Raw genomic sequence first — 23,428 nt, 5'->3', positions numbered from 1 at the left:
TGGAAGGGCTTGATGGTGCCCATCGACACGCGCACTCCCTCTCCAGTGACTCCCAGCCGTGAATATAGCCGTGGTAGATGTCATAAGCTGCATAATGGCCAGGCTTCTTGCAGTTGAGACATCGCCTGCCTCTTGCAGGGCTTTGCCGCTTTAAATGGGCGGTGCCGCAGTTGGGGCACCTCATCACGTCGACGGCTTGACGCTCGGTGCATTGTCGCACATGTGCAGTGCGGTCAGCCGCCGCTCGCACCTGCACAGTGTAGTCTTCGGCTGCTTCGTTCTCCTGACTGTGGCGTGCATGCCTGGGACCCCTGGAAAAGCGTGCAAAATGGCCGCCTTCATTGCTGCTCAGGCGCCGCATTCGGGCGATGGCCTGTACACTCTCAGCCTCGTGGGAGGCAAGTTGGTCCTGCACTGCCGACTTAAGACAGGAATAGCGACTTTTCGCCTGTTCGTGGAATTTGCACATCACAATGGCTACTGGCAGGATCATATTTTTATTTTTACGAGCTGCTCCCGCAGGGCGTCGGAGTGGATGCCAAACACAATCTGATCCCTGATGAGGGAGTCAGCAGTGTCACCGTAGTTGCAGGATTGCGCTAGAATGCGAAGATGAGTGAGAAAAGACTGGAAAGGCTCATTCTTACCCTGAAGGCACTGCTGGAAGATATAACGCTCGAAGCTTTTGTTCGTTTCGACCTCACAGCGACTGTCAAATTTGGCTAAGACGGTCTGGAACTTGGTCTTGTCCTCACCTACGTCAAAAGTGAGCGAATTGAAGATTTGTATGGCCTGGTCCCCCGCAGTCGACAGTAGCAGTGTGATTTTTCGGGCATCGGACGCACTTTCGAGGCCCGAGGCCTCAATGTATAGACTGAATTTCTGCTTGAAGACCAGCCAGTTCAGTTGGCGCCAAGTTTCCCGGAGATGGGAAGCTGTGAAGGTGCCTGGATCTGTTACCTGCCACTAGAAGGCAGTTGCTGGTCATCAGCCAATTTTCGAAGTTAAATTACTTGGAAGCAGTAGCCACCTCTGGTATCATGTCGTGTTATTCACCCTGGGGTAACACGGACTGCAACACGATGCAGTTAAACGATAAAGCATACACCAAACATACGTGTTGGTTCAATAAGATTTATTGAACTTCAGTAACGAAGCACACAGCTGCCTGTGGGTTGACTCTCTACTACGCTAACTAAACTAACATTAACTATCTAGACCAGGCTACCTCTGATCCACGTGTAGAATGTGTTGAATGATTTATACACCCTGACTGTCACTACAGTTGTGACCAGTGAAAAGAGGCAGAGTGCTGATGCCTCGTGTGTTTTCTCGGTGGAAGCCCCCCTCTGGTGTTCTGTCTGTTGATTGGTCGTGTTCTGTATGTTGATTGGCTCACCTGGGTGTCTGTCACTGCCTGCTTTTACCTCATGATGTACATGGGTGCATATTATGACAGTAGAGGGGCAGACAGTCAGGTTGGACGACCCCCTCAATCACCCATTGCCTGGGCTTCTTAACGCTGGTAATATTCTAATAACTTCAGAAAATTACTGTTATTTGCTTCCCAAACAAACGTAATTGAGATTCAATCGCTGCCGGGCAGGTTGTCATCCCACCTCCGAGAAAAGTGGTCAGATGAAGGAATCCATTTGAAAACAGTCCGACATTCTTTCACGTTCTGCTTGCCTAACCTGTCTTCAAAAGCCTGGTAAGATCCCCCATGCACACGAAGGAAGGAGAGAGGCCATTCGGTCTGCCTCTGCGTCAGCTACCAAGTCGCCATCCAGCCTCCTCCCACTTTCCAGCTCTTGGTCAGGAGCTTTACAGGTCGCAGCACCTCCAGTACGTACCCATGTACTCTTCAAATCTTACTGAGTTGAATACCTGGTCTGGCCTGATTGAGATGAAAGAACAGTTTGCGTAATAGGAGAATAGTAAATCTCGGCGCCCAGGGGATCAAGATGTAATGAGGACTGCACCAGGAGAATGTAACATTTCCCATTGGAAAAACAATGGCTGGAATGCTCCGATCATCGCAATTCACATTTCCTGCCAGATGTGCTCCGCCGCCAGCGTATTTTCGGTGGTGTGGGGTGGCTACAATGGGAAATTCCATTGACCAGCAGCGCAAGTTTAGAATCCCACCGCCAGCGAACGAAGCATCTCCGAGGAACCCTGGGCAAATAGGCAGCAAGTTGATCCCCTATAAGGTGTGATCAGAAGCCATGATAGGCTAAAATAAAAGCAAAATATTGCAGGTGCTAGAAAGCTTAAATAAAACCAGAAAATGCTGGAAAAGCTCAGCAGGTCTGTCAGCATCTGTAGAAGGAGAAACAGAGTAAACGTTTCGAGTCCAGATGACCTTTCCTTCAAAATGTGAAGAGCGATTCTCCTTCCTGCAGGGGGCTAGCAGGGCCTCGCTGAGCTGCTCACAGTTCTGGCTGAGGAAACGTCCGGCCGGGAGTCTGCGCATGCGCATGGCAGCGGCCTACAGCGGACTCAGTCCGCGGACCGTCATCGAAAATGTAGTCCCCCGAGATGGCATGCACCCGCGGATCTGAGCTGTCCAATCGCTGCCCCGCTGCCCATGAGGCCCCCCCCCCACCCCCGGCGCTCTATCCCCCCCGCCCCCCCATCAGGGCGGCTGTGGACCATCCGAAGATCCCGACCAGCGATACGTGGTTAGAACCACACCGTCGGGAACTTGGCCAGTTTTGCCCAGAGAATCGCTTGAGGGGCCTCTGTCAATGGCCCACCAGCCGCGCTGGGTAATCTGCACGCAAGCGGCACCAGGCACGATTCCCGCGCAAACATCGATTCTCCGCCCCCCGCCAAACGCGGAGAATCCAGCCTGTGATGAGAAGGGGTGGAGGAGGTGGAGGCAAGCTCAGGAGAGACTTTGCAAAGATGGCATGGACACAAGACAAAGGGAATGGTGATGTGCTTATGATAGTATTAATGAATAAAGGAGGTCTTAATAGTGGCATAAAGGTCAGATAGCAGCATGTGTTAACAAGGGTAAGCGCTCTCCAAAAGCAAAAGGTCTAGATGGAGCAGAATTTGGAAGGAGCATCCAGGAGGGTTTTGTAGAGCAGTATGTAAATAGTCCAACTCGGTAAAAGGCCATACTGGACCTAGTGTTGGGGAATGAGCCCGGCCAGGTGGTTGAAGTTTCAGTCAGGTTTACTTTGGGAATAGTGATCACAATTCCGTAAGTTTTAGAATATTCATGGACAAAGACGAGAGTGGGCCTAAAGGAAGAGTGTTAAATTGGGGGAAGGCCAACTATACCAAAATTCGGTAGGAGCTGGGGAATGTGGATTGGGAGCAGCTGTTTGAAGGTAAATCCACATTTGATATGTGGGAGGCTTTTAAAAAGAGGTTGATTAGAGTGCAGGACAGACATATCCCTGTGAAAATGAGGATAGAAATGGCAAGATTCGGGAACCATGGATGACAGGTGAAATTGTGATACTAGCTAAGAAGAAAAAGGAAGCATACATAAGGTCCGGGCGACTGAAGACAGACGAAGCTTTGGAAGAATATCGGGAATGTAGGACCAATCTGAAACGAGGAATCAAGAGGGCTAAAAGGGGTCATGAAATATCTTTAGCAAACAGGTTTAGGAAAATCCCAAAGCCTTTTATTCATATATAAGGAGCAAGAGAGTAACTAGAGAAAGGGTTGGCCCACTCAAGGCCAAAGGAGTAAAGTTCTGCGTGGAGTCAGAGAAAATGGGTGAGATTCTTAACGAGTACTTTGCATCGGTATTCACCGAGGAAAGGGACATGACGGATGTTAAGGTTAGGGATAGATGTTTGATTACTCTAGGTCAAGTCGGCATAAGGAGGGAGGGTGTGTTGGGTATTCTAAAAGGCATTAAGGTGGACAAGTCCCCAGGTCCGGATGGGATCTATCCCAGGTTACTGAGGGAAGTGAGAGAGGAAATAGCTGGGGCCTTAACAGATATCTTTGCAGCATCCTTGAACACGGGTGAGGTACCGGAGGACTGGAGAATTGCTAATGTAGTCCCCTTGTTTAAGAAGGGTAGCAGGGATAATCCAGGTAATTATAGACCTGTGAGCCTGACGTCAGTGGTAGGGAAGCTGCTGGAGAAGATACTGAGGGATAGGATCTATTCCCATTTGGAAGAAAATGGGCTTATCAGTGATAGGCAACATGGTTTTGTGCAGGGAAGGTCATTTCTTACCAACTTAATAGAATTCTTTGAGGAAGTGACAAAGTTGATTGATGAGGGAAGGGCTGTAGATGTCATATACATGGACTTCAGTAAGGCATTTGATAAGGTTCCCCATGATAGGTTGGTGGAGAAAGTGAAGTCTCATGGGGTCCAGGGTGTACTGACTAGATGGATAAAGAACTTGCTGGGCAACAGGAGACAGAGAGTAGTCGTGGAAGGGAGTTTCTCAAAATGGAGAACTGTGACCAGTGGTGCTCCACAGGGATCCGTGCTGGGACCACTGTTGTTTGTGATATACAGAAATGATCTGGAAGAAGGTAAGGTGGTCTGATTAGCAAGTTTGCAGATGACACTAAGATTGGTGGAGTAGCAGATAGTGAAGGGGACTGTCAGAGAATACAGCAGAATATAGATAGATTGGAGAGTTGGGCGGAAAAATGGCAGATGGAGTTCAATCCAGGCAATTGCGAGGTGATGCAATTTGGAAGACCCAATTCAAGAGCGAACTACACGGTAAATGAAAAAGCCCTGGGGAAAATTGATGTACAAAGAGATCTGGGTGTTCAGGTCCATTGTACCCTGAAGGTGGCTGCGCGGGTCGATAGAGTGGTCAAGAAGGCATACTTTCCTTCATCGGAAGGGGTATTGAGTACAAGAGTTGGCAGGTCATGTTACAGTTGTATAAGACTTTGGTTCTGCCACATTTGGAATAATGCGTACAGTTCTGGTCGCCACATTACCAAAAGGATGTGGATGATTTGGAGAAGGTGCAGAGGATGTTCGCCAGGATGTTGCCTGGTATGGAGGGCGCTAGCTATGAAGAGCGGTTGAGTAGATTAGGATTATTTTCATTAGAAAGACGGAGGTTGAGGGGGGACCTCATTGTGGTCGACAAAATCATAAGAGGTATAGACAGGGTGGAAAGCAAGAAGCTTTTTCCCAGAGTGGGGGACTCAATTACTAGGGGTCACGAGTTCAAGGTGAGAGGGGAAAAGTTTAAGGGAGATATGTTTGGAAAGTTCTTTACGCAGAGGGTGGTGGGTGCCTGGAACGCATTACCGGTGGAGGTGGTAGAGGCGGGCATGATAGCGTCATTTAAGATGTATCTAGACAGATACATGAATGGGCAGGGAGCAGGAGGATACAGATCCTTAGAAAATAGGCTACAGTTTTAGACAGAGGATCTGGATCGGCGCAGCCTTGGAGGGCCGAAGGGCCTGTTCCTGTGCTGTAATTTTTCTTTGTTCTTTGTTCTTTCTAAAACATAAGAACAAGTTACAGACTTGTCCTGTGGAGGGAGGGGTTGGGAAGAATAAGTCAAAATGAAAGACATAGTCAAAAGTTGTTGAACTTAATGTTAGTCCAGATGGCTGTAAAGTGCCTCATCAGAAAATGAGATGCTGCCCTTCCAGTTTGTGTTGTGCTTCACTATAACATTGCAGAAGGCCAAGGAAAGAAATGTAGGCATTAGAGCTAGGTAGTGAGTTAAAACGATGCGCAACAAGAAGGTTCGGGTCTTGCTTGTGTACTGAACGCAGGTGTTCAACAAGGTGGTCACCCAGTCTGTGTTTAGTCTCCCCAGTGTTGAGGAGACCACATTGTGAGCAGTGAATACAGTAGATTAAATTGAAAGTAGTGCAAGTGAAATGCTGCTTGACCTGAAAGGAGTGTTTGGAGCCTTGGACAGTGAAGGTGGGAGGAGGGTGCCGTGGGAATGGGATGGGACATTGGGGGTGATGAAGGAATGTACCAGGGTATCCCAGAGGGAGTGGTCCCTGCAGAATGCTGACGAGGGAGTTGAAGGGATCATGTGTTTCATGGTGACATCACGCTCGAGTTGGCAGAGATGTTGGAGGATGATTCTTTGAATGTGGAGGCTGATAGAGTAAGAGTGAGGTCAAAGGTGATGCCATCATGGTTCTGGAAGGGTGAGCGCAGACATGGAAGAGATGGGTCAGACATGGTTGAGGGCCCTGACTACCACAGTGGGAATGTGGAAACCTCAACTCAGGAGGACATGTCAGAAGCGCTGTTTTGGAAGGTAGCATCATCAGAACTGATGCGATGGAGGCAGAGGAACTGGGAGAATGGGATTGAGTCCATTCAGGAAGCAGGGTGTGAGGAGCTTCATTTGAGTTAACTGTGGGAGTCGATCGGTTTTCAATTAATATTGGTTGACAGTCTAACACAAAAATGCAGGCAGAGAGGTCAAAGAAGGGAAGGGAAGTGTCGGAGATGAATCATGTGAACATAGAACATAGAAAATACAGCACAGAACAGGCCCTTCGGCCCACGATGTTGTGCCGAACCTTTGTCCTAGATTAATCATAGATTATCATTGAATTTACAGTGCAGAAGGAGGCCATTCGGCCCTTTGAGTCTGCACCGGCTCTTGGAAAGAGCACCATATCCAAACTCAACACCTCCACCCAACACCAAGGGCAATTTGGACATTAAGGGCAATTTATCATTGGCCAATTCACCTAACCCGCACATCTTTGGACTGTGGGAGGAAACCGGAGCACCCGGAGGAAACCCACGCAGACACGGGGAGGACGTGCAGACTCCGCACAGACAATGACCCAAGCCGGAATCGAACCTGGGACCATGGAGCTGTGAAGCAATTGCGCTATCCACAATGCTACCGTGCTGCCCTTAAGAACAAATAAATCTACACTATATCATTTTACCGTCATCCATGTACCTATCCAATAGCTGCTTGAAGGTCCCTAATGTTTCCGACTCAACTACTTCCACAGGCAGTGCATTCCATGCCCCCACTACTCTCTGGGTAAAGAACCTACCTCTGATATCCCTCCTATATCTTCCACCTTTCACCTTAAATTTATGTCCCCTTGTAATGGTGTGTTCCACCCGGGGAAAAAGTCTCTGACTGTCTACTCTATCTATTCCCCTGATCATCTTATAAACCTCTATCAAGTCGCCCCTCATCCTTCTCCGCTCTAATGAGAAAAGGCCTAGCACCCTCAACCTTTCCTCGTAAGACCTACTCTCCATTCCAGGCAACATCCTGGTAAATCTTCTTTGCACCTTTTCCAGAGCTTCCACATCCTTCCTAAAATGAGGCGACCAGAACTGTACACAGTACTCCAAATGTGGCCTTACCAAAGTTTTGTACAGCTGCATCATCACCTCACGGCTCTTAAATTCAATCCCTCTGTTAATGAACGCGAGCACACCATAGGCCTTCTTCACAGCTCTATCCACTTGAGTGGCAACTTTCAAAGATGTATGAACATAGACCCCAAGATCTCTCTGCTCCTCCACATTGCCAAGAACTCTACCGTTAACCCTGTATTCCGCATTCATATTTGTCCTTCCAAAATGGACAACCTCACACTTTTCAGGGTTAAACTCCATCTGCCACTTCTCAGCCCAGCTCTGCATCCTATCTATGTCTCTTTGCAGCCGACAACAGCCCTCCTTACTACCCACAACTCCACCAATCTTCGTATCGTCTGCAAATTTACTGACCCACCCTTCAACTCCCTCATCCAAGTCATTAATGAAAATCACAAACAGCAGAGGACCCAGAACTTGAGTGAAGGGTGGAAATTGGAGGCAAAATTAATACATTTTCCAGATCCAGAGGAGAACATGATGCAGCATCGACACAGTCATCAATGTAACAGTGAAAGAGTTGTGGGAGGAAGCCTGAGTATGTTTGGAACAAGGAATGTTTCACATGCACCACAAAAAGATTGTGCAACTGGAGCCCATGGAGTACACATGGTCACACCTTTCAATTACAGGAATAAGACATAGAACATACAGTGCAGAAGGAGGCCATTCAGCCCATCGAGTCTGCACCGACCCACTTAAGCCCCCACTTCAACCATATCCCCGTAACCCAATAAACCCTATAAACCCTCCTAACCTTTTTTGGTAACTAAGGGCAATTTGGCATGGCCAATCCACCTAGCCTGCACATCTTTGGACTGTGGGAGGAAACCAGAGCACCCGGAGGAAACCCACGCAGACACAGGGAGAACGTGCAGTCTCCGCACAGTGACCCAGCGGGGAATTGAACCTGGGACCCTGACGCTATGAAGCTACCGTGCTGCCCACTGTGCTACCGTGCTGCCCACAAGTTAAAGGAAAAATTATTGGATGAGAGAACAAGTTCAGCCAGGTGGAGGAGAGTGGTGGATGTGGATTGGTCAGGCCACTATCCAAGGTCGAAGTGGAGAATTCTCAGGCCACCCTGGTGGGAGATAGAGGGAAGAATTTAGGCAACATTATCTCATCCAAGTTCTTGTAGACTGCTAATTCCCACTCGGTCCAACAATTAAATGCATGTGGTTTCTGATGCAACCTTTAACTTGTGATCTTAAAATAACTCCTGTGGAGTAGGAGCTTGAAGTTCACAGTTTGCCCTGGCAGATGTTTAAGGATCACAAAATCTTTGCATGATGAGAACCCATAATTGGCAGCTCACTCGGGCAGCAAAGACCAAACATTTAAGGTGCAACGAACAAGCCTGCCAATTAAAACCAGAACACAGCCAAGAAACACCAAGATGCCAGGGGCTGATCAATAAATACTTGCATAATTCTATAGAAACCCAACACTGACAATCCTATACATACCCAATACTCACAATTCTATAGACACCCAACACTGACAATTCTGTAGACACCCAACACTAACAATTTTATAGACACACAACACTAACAATTCAATAGACACCCAACACTAACAATTTGATAGATACCCAACACTAACAATATGATAGATACCCAATACTAACAGTTCTCTTCACACACAACACTAACAATTCAATAGACACACAACACTAACAATCTTATAGACACCCAACACTGACAATTCTATCGACACCCAACACTAACAATTCTCTCGACACCCAACACTAACAATTCTATAGACACCCAACACTAACAATTCTATGGACACCCAACACACAGAATTCTATATGTTCCAACACATAAAATTCTAAACCCCTTTGAACCATGCTATATAAACTGTGCCAACTCTGATTCTTTCTCTTTGTGGCTACATATAACAAAAAAGAAATTGGCAACAAAATCTAGGCTGTTTATAAAAGGGAGAAAAGGAACTTTCAATGATCGTTTTGTGGAGAAGCAATCATCTCCAGAGGTCTAGGTCCATACACCATCGCGAGTGAGGTCGGGAGAAATATCATTGACTTCCAAGGCAAAATCATCACTGTGGCCGTAAAAACAACTCTCAAGTTAATAATTGGACACTGTGCAGTTTGCAGAGAGGCTTGGACGAATCATCCGGTGATTTGCGACAACCACTAGTCCTCGGACAACTGTGAATTACTAGGGGACTTACTTCAAATGAAGGATTGAAGTTTTCAGTACACTTACCGTTGTAGTGGGTGGAGCTACGGAGACCGAGAACAAGGCACTGAAACAGGCCGAGGAAATGCGAACCTACAGAGCTGCCGACTCTGCAACCTACTGCCCAGGAATCGAAAACGAAGGTTCACAAAGAGCTAATCAGCTTGTGCACTGTCCGTTTGTCTGCTTTAAACAGAGAAAATAAATGGCAGGGAAGATGGGCTGAAGGCTGAGTTGCTCAGATCAGGGAGCTGGTGGGATGAGAAGGCTCCTTGAACGTGTTTGATGAGGAGGAGGAGACATGGAACTCTTATGAGGAAAGGCTCCAGTCTTTCCTTAAAGCTAATCAGAGAGCAGCAGACCTGCATACTGCGGCCTTTATCAGCTTAGTTGGGAGAAAAGCATTCCTGTTGATAGAGAATTTAGTCCACCCAGCTAAACCTGGAGGAAAGTCATATGATGAGTTGTCTTGCAAGAACATTTCACTCCCCATCCACCATTAATAGCTGAAAGATTTCACTTTTACCATCATGCACAGGAGAAGGGGAAAATATTTCATAATCTGTTGCATCACTGCAAAAACTATCAAGGTTCTGGGAATTTGGCCAGACTTCAGATGATACGCTTCGCAATCGATTAGTTTGCAGCCTCAGGAACGAAGCCATCCAAAGGAAATTGTTGAGTGAAGGAGCATTAACACTAAAATCTGCTCTCAGAAACCACAACGTCTATGGTACTTGCTGCGAGAGAAGCTTCGCTGAATAAAGTTTGAGTTGAACTCCATTAGGTGGAGTCTGTTAGAAGCAGTCCACCAAGAACCTAACATCACTACACTCAAATGGGCAAATGGTTGGATATTGTTGGAGCAAATAGAACAAATTCAAAAATTGTGATGAAGGTGGCCACAACATTATAACGTGACACAGTTAAGGTCGTTTCTGGGATTAATGAATCACTATGGTACTTTTGACCACATGTAGCAACAAGGCTGAAGCCTTTACATAAGTTGTGTTGTAATAAGCAAGCTTGGGTCTGGAAGAAAGATTGTGAGGATACTTACCAAAACGTGGGATAAATTTAGGAATTTCAGATATATTGGGTTGGATTCTCCACTGACGTGATTCTCCGTTGCGCTGGCAGCCCTGGGGTTTCCCAACGGCGTGGGGCTGCCCACAATGGGAAACCCCTTTGGCTGGCTGGTGAGACAGAGAATCCCAGGGGGTGGGGGGGGGGACATAGAATCGCGCCCAATACATTATACGTATTTGGTGCAGTAAGGATTAAAAACCTGGGTTAGGGTCTATGCGATTGCTGCAGTAGTGTTTTTAATAATCCTGGGTTGCAAGGCAGCCAGGCTTTGTGGCTACAAGAGGTGCAATTAAAGCATTGTAAAAGTTTAAACTAAAGGACTTTGATTTAAATTAAGAGAGTCCCTTGCAGAATAGTTAATTAGGGACTATTGGCGCTATTCTCCAGAAAAAATTCTGAGTTAATTTGTTGCGGGTTTTTCAGGACAGTCGCTATCCAATGATACTAAGGGCTCAATTCTCCGGAAAATTTTGAAGTGTGGCAGTAAGTGAGAATTGCCGCGAACTTTCCGGCGCTCGGCCCAGCAAGACCGGCAATGCAATTCAACGTTAGTTGATCAACTTAATGAGGCCTCATGTGATTCCCATTGGATAACCTCTTGATGCTCCACTTCTCCAGCTTCCACCCTAAACACATTAAAGAACTACACAATGACACCAATAAGTTCCATCCCACCATTAGACTCAACATGGACTGCTCTCGAAAATCGGTTGCATTCTTGGACACACTCATCTCCATCAAGGACGGTCACCTCAGCATTTTGCTTTACCACAAGTCCACGGATAACCTCACAATGCTCCACTTCTCCAGCTTCCATCCTGAACACATTAAAGAAGCCATCCCCTATGGACAAGCCCTCCATATACACAGGACCTGCTCAGACAAGGAGGAGCGTACAGACGCTGAAAGATGCCCTCGTACGAACGGGATATGGCACTTGACTCATCGACCGACAGTTCCAACGCGCCACAGCAACAAAACGCACCAACCTCCTCAGAAGACAAACACGGAACACAACCGACTGAGCACCCTTCGTCGTCCAGCACTTCCATGGAGAGAAGAAACTACGACATCTACTTTGCAGCCTTCAACACGTCATCGATGAAGATGAACATCTTGCCAAGGTCATCCCCACACCCCCACTACTTGACTTCAAACAACCACGCAACCTCAAACAAACCAATGTTTGCAGCAAACTACCAGCCTTCAGGACAGCGACCACGATACCACACAACCCTGCCATGGCAATCTCTGTAAGACATGCCAGATCATCGACATGGGTACCACCATCACATGTGAGAACACCACCAACCAGATACGTGGTACATACTTGTGCGACTCGGCCATCGTTGGCTACCTCATACGCTGCAGGAAAGGATGTCCCGAAGCGTGGTACATTGGCGAGTCCATGCAGACGCTGCGACAACGGATGAACGGACATCGTGCGACAATCGCTCGGCAGGGATGTTCCCAGTCAGGCATTCAGCCTCTGATCTTCGGGTAAGTGTTCTCTAAGAGTTCTGCGTACATGAGTACGGCCTAAACCGGGACCATGTATTCATGTCGCATTACATTCACCCCCACCATCTGGCCTGGGCTTGTGAAATCCTACTAACTGTCCTGGCTTGACACAATTCACACCTCTTTAACCTGGGATTACCCCTCTCTCTGGATCTGTAAAGACTTAAATCATTCATCTGAGGAAGAGGCAGTGCTCCGAAAGCTAGTGATTTGAAACAAACCTGTTGGACTTTAACCTGGTGTTGTAAGACTTCTTACTGTATTTCATTTACGAAAGTGGTTAAATACTTGATTTGGCCAAAGACCATGGGTGGGAGTCTCTGTTGTCCGACCGCGAAATCGAGGTGTGTGATCAGGCGAAGAATGCGGCAAAATCATGGCAGGTGCCGATTTGACTAGAATCTCGATGCTCTGCCTACTCGAAAATGGCATCAATGCGACGCACGCCCCGTGTAGTTGAACACCGTTCAACAATAACATTAGCGGGCCCACCCGCGATGCTCCGCCTCTGATATGCTGAGTTCCCACGGCAGGGCCCTTATGTGCTCATACAAATTGTGAACCTGGCGTGGTGGCTACTGAGAGAGAGAGAGGGGGCTTACGGAGTGTCCAGCACTGCTGCACTTGACCGATAGCTGTGCCGCTGGCAGGGGGCTGCTGCCAAGGCTGGGGGGAGTAGTGAGGGGTGACCTGTGGGCTGTCGGGTCGGCGTGGACGGATACGCAACCATTACTGCAGTCGCCAAGACAGCCAAGCAGCTGCGCATGCCGCTGACAGCTCGCTCTAAACCTGGTGCCCTGAGTCGTATAGATGACCCCCCGGGGCACCCTCCTGGGTGCCCTCTGGCCACAGCTGACCCATCAGCTGTATGGCCGCTCCAGCACAATCTGTCCCTTCTTTTCAGCACCGATCAGTGTGTGTGTGTGTGGGGTGTCTAGTTTAAATACAGCTACAGCTTGTCATCCCTGCCGGTGTCCATCACGGACCTGGTGATTCCCGCACCATTTTTTGTGGGTTTCGAGGGTGTTCCATGTGGCTCCGGTGCTAGCCCCTCACTGGTAGCAGAATCGGTGCAGGGGTGGCACCGATATTTCTGACGTGAAAGTTCATGGATTCTCCGTTGACGTCTGCACTTAGTCTCAGAAGCAGAGAATTCGGCCCCATGTGGTTGATATTGGTTCAAACAAAGTTGGTAGGTAGAGCTAGTGAAGCGTTTGCATCACTATCAGAGGAGATATCTAGGGAATGTGATGAGGTGAGAAAAACCATATTAAGTGTATCTGAACTAGCCCCAGAAGTTTAGAAATATAAGGAAAAAACCAGGCCAGCCTTATATCGAATTTGAAAAAATAAAACAAAATAATAAAGGAGAAGGGCCGTGTTTTTGAGGATGAGAGTGTGGCACAGGCGGGTAGGCTGGAGGAGGTAGATGTTCTGAGGAAGGATGTATTAGCAATTTTGAAAAGCCTTAGGGCCGACATGTCCCCTGGGCCAGATGGGATATATCCTAGGATTCTTTGGGAGGCAAGGGATGAGATTGCAGAGCCTTTGGCTTTGATCTTTGGGTCCTCACTGTCCACGGGGATAGTGCCAGAGGACTGGAGAGTGGCGAATGTTGTTCCTCTGTTCAAGAAAGGGAATAGGAATGACCCTGGTAATTATAGGCATGTTAGTCTAACTTCGGTTGTCGGTAGGTTAATGGAAAAGGTCCTGAATGATAGGATTTATGACCATTTGGAAAGATGCAGCTTAATCCGGGATAGTCAACATGGATTCGTGAAGGGTAAGTCTTGCCTCACAAATTTGATTGAATTCTTTGAGGAGGTAACTAAGTATGTAGATGAAGGTAGAGCAGTTGATGTCACATACATGGATTTCAGTAAGGTGTTTGATAAGGTTCCCCATGGTCGGCTCATGAAGAAAGTAAGGAGGTGTGGGATAGAGGGAAATTTGGCCAATTGGATAAGTAACTGGCTATCACATAGAAGACAGAGGGTGGTGGTGGATGGAAAATTTTCAGACTGGAGACCAGTTACCAGCGGTGTACCACAGGGACCAGTGCTGGGTCCTCTGCTATTTGTGATTTTTATCAATGACTTGGAGGAGGGGGCTGAAGGGTGTGTCAGTAAATTTGCTGATGACACCAAGATTGGTGGAGTAGTGGACGAGGTGGAGGGCTGTTGTTGGCTGCAAAGAGACATTGATAGGATGCAGAGCTGGCCCGAAAAATGGCAGATGGAGTTTAACCCTAACAAATGCGAGGTGATTCATTTTGGTCGGAAAAATTTGAATGCGGATTACAGGGTCCACGGCAGGATTCTGAGGAATTTGGAGGAACATAGAGATCTTGGGGTTCATGTCCACAGATCTCTGAAGGTTGCCACTCAAGTGGTTAGAGCCGTGAAGAAGGCTGTGTTAGCGTTTATTAACAGGGGGCTTGAGTTTAAGAGCCGTGGGGTTATGCTGCAACTGTACATGACCCTGGTGAGACCACATTTGGAATATTGTGTGCAGTTCTGGTCACCTCACTATAGGAAGGATGTGGAAGCATTGGAAAGGGTGCAAAGGAGATTTACCAGGATGCTGCCTGGTTTCGAGGGTAGGTCTCATGAGGAAAGGTTGAGGGAGCTCGGGCTTTTCTCTTTGGAGCGGAGGAGGATGAAAGGCGACTTAATAGAGGTTTATAAGATGATGAGGGGGATAGATAGAGTGGACATTCAGAGACTATTTCCTTGGGTGGATGTAGCTGTTGCAAGGGGGCATAACTATAAAGTTCAGGTGGGAGATATAGGAGGGATGTCCGAGGTAGGTTCTTTACTCAGAGAGTGGTTAGGGTGTTGAATGGACTGCCTGCTGTGATAGTGGAGTCAGACACTTTAGAAACTTTCAAGCGGTAATTGGATAGGCACATATAGCACACCAGAATGACAGGGAGTGGGATAGTTGATCTTGGTTTCGGACAAAGCTCGGCACAACATCGAGGGCCAAAGGGCCTGTTCTGTGCCGTACTGTACTGTTCTATGCTCTATGTTCTATGACTAAAGGAGGCTGGATTGGAGGTAAACTTGGCTAAAAGTAAATTTTCGGAAGCTCAAGTCACATTCTTAGGCTATGCATGGTCAGATGGCTCCACAGAATAAGAACACGAAAGACGGGAGTTTCCAACACCATACACGAGGAGGTTCTGAAGTTTCTGGGCATGAGTGGTTTCTATCGGAAATTCGTGCCAAATTTTAGCAGTGTGACTGAACATCTGAAAAAGCACAGGAAATTTCAGTGGATGTCAGAATGTCAGAGGCATTTGACAATCAGAAAACTGTTCACCACCGCACCAGTGTTGGCAACACCTAGTTATGCCAAGCAATTTAAGGTGGCAATTGATGCGAGTCATGCGGATGTTGGTGCTGTGCCATTGCAGGAAGACGCCAAAATGATAGAATGGCCTGTTTGTTAATTTTGTAAAAAATTTAATATTTATCAAAAGAAATATTCGGCCATTGAGAAGGAGACATTGAGTTTGGTAGCGGCATTCCAACATTTTGACATTTATGTTGTGAGCAATTCATTGGAGACAATTGTATGTACAGACTGTAATCCATTAAAGGTTTTGGAAAAGTGTAAGAGTCCAAATTCTGTTTAGATGGAGTTTACTGCTACAACCAATTAACTTAATAAATATACATGAAGCAGTGAGAGAAAACATGATTGGCGATGCTTTATCATGACTTTGAAATGTGAGAAGACTGGAACGTTGGAAGGTGGAAAAGAAAGACTGAAATGCACGATACTCATGTTTAAGTTTGCTTACTGAAATATAATATATGTATCTTATTGAGTATTAATTGTGTTTAGTAATGAGTAAGGTTTAGAGTTGAAAGGCTTTGGAAAATTAAGGGGGGAGTGTGATGGACGTAAGAATTTCAGACATATTGGGCGTGATTTAACCACCGCATTGCGCCTGGCGCGGATCTGGCTTGCCGGTTAAATAGCGAGAATGGCCAAAATTGAGATTCACGCCGGGTGCGAATCAATTTGCTATCTAACTGCTCTCGACGGCGAGTTCCAGATCTCGCCCAAATATGGCGAGCATATCATGAACCCCAATTTGCATTAATTTACATCTCATTAGCAATATTGCAGTCAAATGTATCGGCCTCCCAGGAATTATCCGGCTCCTCAGCAAGCAATTACGTGGGTGTCACTCAATAGGGCAGCACCGTAGCATAGTGGTTAGCACTTGTTGCTTCACAGCACCAGCGTCCCAGGTTCGATTCCCTGCTTGGGTAACTGTCTGTCCGGAGTCTGCACGTTCTCCCCATGTCTTACTGGATTTCCTTCGGGTGCTCCGGTTTCCTTTTAGCTGGAAAGAAGGACAATTTTCTCCAAGTTTCCTGAGGTCTGGAACACCAGGCCCATGAGGACATATGAGTGTCGAAGGCAATCCAGTTTGAAGCAAGAAGACACTGCGAAACCTGGTATGCGACGTTGATCGAAATGGGCCACCTAATGACACCATTGAAGAAATGCTTTTGTAGATTGCTAATGCTTTTGTTGCTGGTGTGGTGAGTGCTGCATGTAACTGGTAGTTCACTGCAGGTTAAACACGCTGGAAGTCAGGGATGTTAAACTGCACCTTGAGTGCCAGTGGAATATGTAGATGCCAGGATTTGGTTCCAGTGAGATTGAGTCATGTGGGAGGGCCTGCAAAGCTGTGGCTCCTGGATGGAGAATGGCACTGATACATGGAACAAGTAGCACATTTCTACGACCAAATTCTGGACATGATGTGTTTGGCTTTCCTTAATGGAAAATTAGCTGATCTAGGTTTGTATTGGTACCAATATGGAACAGTGATGTTCCTTGATGTTTACTGGTTCGTGCGATATGTGGAATGTTACAAACTAATTTTTAAATCTTTATTACTGTTGACCATTCAATAAAGAAAATATTCTCGAATGGCTTCTCGCTGGTACATATGCCATGTCTCAGACGATGATTATCGCATCGCACTTCAATCAAACTTTGAGTTCTGAAGAGTTTGTCTGAACTTTAGAAGTGTCAACACCATAGCGGCAGAAGCCAACAATCAATCAAGGACAGGACTTCACCACTGAGGATATCCTCACGACCAAAGGGTGAGTGAGTGGGTCATGGGAGGACAGCTGAGCACGGTCCCCTTAATGTTCCCGGCAAGGGTCTGGGTTCTCGTGGCTCCTGATATGGCTAGGAGTGAGTGTGCAGAGCGAGTTTCTCCAGCACAACTGGCTCGCTGGATGGCACTTTTAGAAAAAGCAGGACACGTGAGGGTGGGGGAGGCTTGGTTGGTCCCGGGGTGTAGCCCAAACTGATTGCCCGTCTATCACCTTCTCCAAATCATTACAGATACCAAAATGGGTGGTGGTGTTGGTCCCGCAGAGTATGTCCTCACTGTGCTGGTGGCAGCCCAGGTGGCCAGACACCAGAGAAGGAAGCCGTGTCGCCACAGGCTGGAGGTGGCACCGTATACCCTGCAGAACCAGTCGCCCATCAGTCCGAGGAACCCAGAGGGGGATGCTAGCGACAGCCCAAGGTGAACAGGCGTCGTTGATCTTTCGAGGAGATGATGGATAGCATCTGCTGCAGGAGACTCCATCTCACCAAAGATTCAGTGCAGCACCTGTGCCATGTCTTTGCGGCCTTGGCATCCCGTGGAGGAGAAGGACACCCACTCCCGGTGACCCTGAAGGTCACCATATCCCTGAATCTCTCAGCCACTGGTTCAATCCATGGATCAAGTGGGGACCTGTGTAGCATTTCCCAAGCTACAGCCCACAAGTGCACCCATGAGGTCACCGATATCCTGTATGCCCAGGCATAAATCTTATCAACTTTGAGCTGGACCAAGTGCACCAAAATCCCCATGCTGCAGGAATCTCCGTCATTGTCGGAATGCCTCAGGTCCAGATGATAATTGATAACCTGGCAGTGCAACGGACCCAGAGGACGCCATTAACCATGTGGGCATCATTACCACACGTGAACATGCCTCACTGAAATTATCACGACGCCTGTCCATCCTCACTGTGGATTCTGCAGACGAATGGCGTGCGGTGCTGCAAGCAAGTCAATGCTCCATTCAGTTCAAGCTGGAAACAGGTGCATTTGCCAATCTCCTTTCACAGGCAGATTTCAACCACATCAAGAAGCCACCCAAGCTTCTTCCAGCAGCCTGTCAGCTCCTGGACGATAACGGCAATGCCATCACAGCACTGGGGTCCTGTCATCTGCTCGTCTCCAACAAGAGCAATCACGCAAGGCTACGGTTTGAGATCGTCAAGCCAGACAGGGCCTCCCTGCTCGGCGCACAGGCATGCAAGCAGCTGCACCTTGACCTCCCAAACAGGGATCTTCAAGCTGGAATTGACGACATCCTAGCTCAGTATCCGGAAGTGTTCGACGGGATGGGCACTCTGCCATATCGATACAAGACCCTGTTACAGCCTGATGCCACGCCTGTGGTCCATGCACCACGCCGGGTCCCGGCTACACTGAAGGCTCTTCAGGACCAGGGCATCATCTCTAAAGTTACAGAACCGACTGACTGGGTCAGCTCGATAGTATGTGTGAAAAAGCCTTCGGGGGAGATGTGCATCTGTATTGATCCCAAGGATCTCAACCAGAATATAATGGGGGAACACTACCCCACCCCGAAGCGGGAGGAACTCAGAAGTGAGATGGCATACGCCCAGTTTTTCACAAAGCTAGATGCGTCACAGGGATTCTGGCAAATCCAGCTGATGAGTCCAGCAGAAGGCTCTGCACCTTCAACACACTGTTTGGCAGGTATTGCTACAATTGTATGCCGTTTGGTATTCTCTCGGCCTCGGAGATCTTCCATAGAATCATGGAACAGATGATGGAGGGCATTGAAGGGGATTGTGTGTGTGTGGACGACGTTATCATATGGTCCACGACCCCTGAAGAGCACATCTCTCGACTCGAGCAGGTATTCCGCCGTATCAGTGCCAATGGCCTCAAGCTGAACAGGGCCAAGTGTTGCTTTGGCATGTCGACCCTTAAGTTCTTAGGTGACCAGATATCTCAACAGGGTGTGCGCCCGGACGCAGACAAAGTCAAGGCCATCAAAGGCATGAAGACCCCTGAAGACAAGAAGACGGTACTGCGCTTTTTAGGCATGGTAAACGCCTTGGGCAAGTTAATCCCAAACCTGGCCTCACACACCATGGCCCTCATGACAGATGCGAGCCAGGACGGCATCGGCGCAGTGTTGCTCCAGCGCGATGACACCTCATATTGGGCACCGGGTGTTGCCTATGCATCATGGGTAATGACACCCACCGAGCAGCGGTATGCCCAAATTGAAAAGAAATGCCTGGGCCTGCTTACTGGAGTTTTCAAGTTCCACGATTATGTCTACGGCCTGCCGACATTCACTGTCGAGAAGGACCACTGACCTCTGGTCCACATTATCCACAAGGACCTGAACGACATGACGACCCGGCTGCAGCGCATCCTCCTCAGACTCCGGAGGTATGACTTTGAACTCGTGCACACGCCTGGCAAGGAGCTCATTATTGCAGATGCCTTGTTCCGGTCCATAACCCTGCCTGCTGACCCGCCGACATTCTTCCAACAGATCGAATCACAGGTACAGCTGTGGGCCAGCAACCTCCCGGCGTCGAATGAAAAGGTGATTCGCATTCGCGAGGAGACAGCCAAAGACCCTCTTCTGCAACGTGTCATGCGCCACCTCGCCGATGGCTGGCAAAAAGGGCAGTGCCCTCAATTCTTCAATGTGAAGGACGACCTGATGGTAGTTGATGGCATCCTCCTCAAGCTGGACCACATTGTCATTCCACTCAGTCTCCAGAGCTTGGTGCTCCGACAAATCCATGAGGAACATTTGGGTGTCGAGAAGTGCAGGCGCAGAGCCAGGAAAGCTGTCTACTGGCCTGGGATCAGTCAGGACATCTCAAATATGGTCCTCAACGGTCTGACCTGTCAACACCTCCAGCCAGCACAGGACAAGGAGACGCTTCAGCAGCACAAAATCTTGACCTCTCCGTGGTCCAAGGTGTGCATCGACCTCTTTCACGCCAATGGTCGTGATTATGTGTTAATCATTGATTATTTTTCTAACTACCCAGAAGTTGTGACGCTCTCGGGCCTCACATCCAAGACCGTCATCAAGGTCCGTAAGGAGGCGTTCTCCAGGCGTGGTATTCCACTCACTGTCATGAGTGACAACGGTCCTTGCTGCAGCAGCCAAGAGTGGTCCAGACTTGCCCAGGGATATCAGTTTCATCACGTCACTTCCAGCCCGCATTACCTGCAGTCCAACGGGAAGGTTGAGAAAGGGAAGCACATAGTGAAACAGCTCATCTGCAAGGCCGCGGATTCTGCTTCTGACGTTAACACTTGCCTGACTTAGATCACCTCCCGGTTTTGCAGAAGGTGCAGAAGCACAGGGACCTGCAAAAGCAAAGAGATGATGTTCATGCCACTGATTTGCCTGTGCTACCCCTGGCGGATGCTGTTCGGATCAAGATACCTGATGGAGGCTGGTCAGCTCCAGCTGTTGTTGTTCGACAGGCTGCTCCCAGGTCGTATGTTGTGCGTATGGCAGATGGCTCTGTTGTGCGGCTCAACAGACGGGCACTGCGCACAGTTGCCCGCCCAGAACCACACTCTTCATTGTTACCATCCATTATTGTGCCACCTCCTGATACCTTGAACCACGAGGCCACCAGTCAGGCTTCAATCCCGCCTAGCAAGGCGCCGTCGTCCCCACCACCACCTCTCCGGCGGCCGACCAGGATCAGACTCAAGCCCCAGAGACTGGACTTATGAACACTTGTATTGTTTGCTATGTTCTGTTTTCGCACCTTAGACACCTGTTTTCACATGTACATATGTTCCCATCTGCTACTGTATGTAAATAAGTTATTTTTCTGGCCTCCACATGTAAATACTTTCACATAGGCCACGGAAAAACATTTCAAAAGGTGAGATGTCATGATATGCAGACATTCACATAATGAGATACAAGCAGGCAGCTAATGAATACAGAGAACAGGACAGAACCAATCAGCAGGCAGAACACTTGGGGCTGGTGTCCCACTATTAAAGGCATGAGGCACTCACACTCTGCCTCTTTCTACTGGTGACATCTACAGTGTGAGTCAGGGTGTACATATCATATAACTCCTACAGCACGTGGCTAAGAGCTAGTCTGGTTCAGTCAGACAGATTAATCACACTAGGTTAGCAGAGAGTCGAACTCACAGAGGATTGAGCTAACTGTGTGACAGGTTCAATAAATCATATTGAACTAACTTCAAGGTGTGGAGTATCTCTCAGGTAAAGCTGCATCCAGTTGCAGCCCGTTTTATCTTACTGTGCTCAACACGACAGTACCGAGACTGGGATCTCCAGACGGCAAAAAGTGATTAAACCGGGCGTGTTTTTTCCCCCAGATTTCTTTTATTATCTATTGCATTAAATTTGGTCTGAGAACTAGCTCAGCCAGCTGTGTTTTGTTTTGAAATAGAAGCCCCTCTGCTTGGACCTCCCATCATGTAGAACTTGCACATCCTCAAGGAGTCCCAAACTCAGCAGGAGCACCCTCTGGCGCATCCTAACCTGCAGGGAGCATGGGGTGATGATTGACAGCCCTGCCATCCAATTGGAGCGAGGCTTTCTGAGCGGAGTCCCTCCCATTTCAGGTTTGGTGAGCTGCAGAGCCTGGAAATAAAAGGGAGTGAATGGGGAGGGGCAGAGTCAGAGAGAGAATTTCAGAGAAGGAGAAACATTTACACACCCAGCTAGCAGCACAGGTAAGGATAGGACAGGACATCACAACTTTAAAAGCAATTCAATGTTAATTATAGAACAATCTCAGCTTTGATGCTGCAAGATTATATTGCAGATACATATTGCTATAAATTTGAATAGATTTCAAAAAATGTTCTTTTCTGATTTTGCATTGCAGAGAGAAGCCCCCCCGCCTGTAAAAACAAATTTGTTTACCAAATGCAAGAAATGTTTTCCATGTCTTTGAAACCCTGGCATATTCGCCATTCAATCTGTGATCTAATCTGATGGTATTAAAAACAAATTGGAAGATTGTTTAATTGCAAGCTCTTGCAAAAGAATATTCAAAATAATGTTTTTTGTCAGTGTTGCAGCTTTTTTATAAAACTGTCGAAAGCAACGTTTCAAACATTAAGATCGAAGTTGTGTGAATTTGTCTAGACTCTCCCTGAGTTTCCAGCTCAGTTTATTTTCTACTTTTCGAACTAAAGAAGAGAGATTTATTAAGACATTGTTGGTTTTTTACTTTCAAGGAGATCAGGATATGTTGCACAGCAGTTGAACTAATATTCGTCTCTTTTCGAAGGGAAGCTTGTTGCTGTTGAAGCAAATGATAGCATTTTAAAAGTGGGTGTGTCACAAGAGCCCTCATTTCTTTTCTTCATCAAATATTAATCCAAAACATGGACCGTTCCAGACTTTAAAAGAAGCAGCCAGTGCTTTGAGCAAAAAAATTCTCTTCAAACCAACGGATAACTTCATAGTTTTAGTGCCTCACACTCTGTGGAGAGGAGACCCCTTGTTTTCTGAAACTGTTTTCTGAGTACAAACTCACTCGCTGGCCAATAATTCTCAGTTATTGAATCTTAGTAAGATAGCATTAGAAGAATTAAGGGTTAAGTGCACTGACTGGTTTCAGTCCTTCAGTCAGTGACCGTACCTGTTTTTTATTCTCTTGTCGTAGCATAAGCTGCTTCTTTGATGTGCTCTCTGACAAAGGAAGGTTCAGAATTGGAGATAGCTTTAACACGTTTATTAAACTATTAACAATTCTCCTACTTGGATTCGACGCTACTGTTAATCCTGCTATAGCTACTCAGACTGACAAACCTGTCTGCTGCAATCCATGTGGCGGGAGTGATGTTCAATCAACCCTGTGTCTGTACTCACTGAGAGTTTCCACTGGAAAGAGACTGAGCATGTGTGATGTGTCCTTTTATATGGGTTTGTGTAATGCCCTCCTGTGGTAGTATCACCTCTTTGTGTATCATGACTGCCCATTGGTCGTGTCCTATCTTACTGACCTATTGGTTGACTGTCTGTGTGTCATGTCTCTGGTGTTCCCTCTAGTGTCTAGCTAGGTGTAGTGTACATTAACCCTTTGTGTACTTACAGTGATGTATATCACCACAGTACACACACTTGACGAGAAAGTCTAGAATCCTTAAGGACA

General features: G+C 47.5%; 1 long non-coding RNA gene across 1 annotated transcript in view; it reads right to left on the bottom strand.

Moving 5' to 3' along the window:
* Nucleotides 1–23,155, bottom strand: part of LOC140420883 (uncharacterized) — a 46,099-nt gene extending 22,944 nt beyond the window's left edge. The window contains exon 1 of the long non-coding RNA XR_011946631.1: nt 23,086–23,155. This is a non-coding gene — a long non-coding RNA (uncharacterized lncRNA). The remainder of the gene's footprint in view (nt 1–23,085) is intronic.
* Between the last annotated feature and the right edge of the window lie 273 nt (nt 23,156–23,428).

The sequence above is a fragment of the Scyliorhinus torazame genome, chromosome 5, assembly GCF_047496885.1.
Source record: "Scyliorhinus torazame isolate Kashiwa2021f chromosome 5, sScyTor2.1, whole genome shotgun sequence".
NCBI classification, from domain to species: Eukaryota; Metazoa; Chordata; class Chondrichthyes; order Carcharhiniformes; family Scyliorhinidae; genus Scyliorhinus; species Scyliorhinus torazame.
Note: the sequence above shows the minus strand (reverse complement) of the source record. Positions and strands in the feature narration are given on the sequence as shown.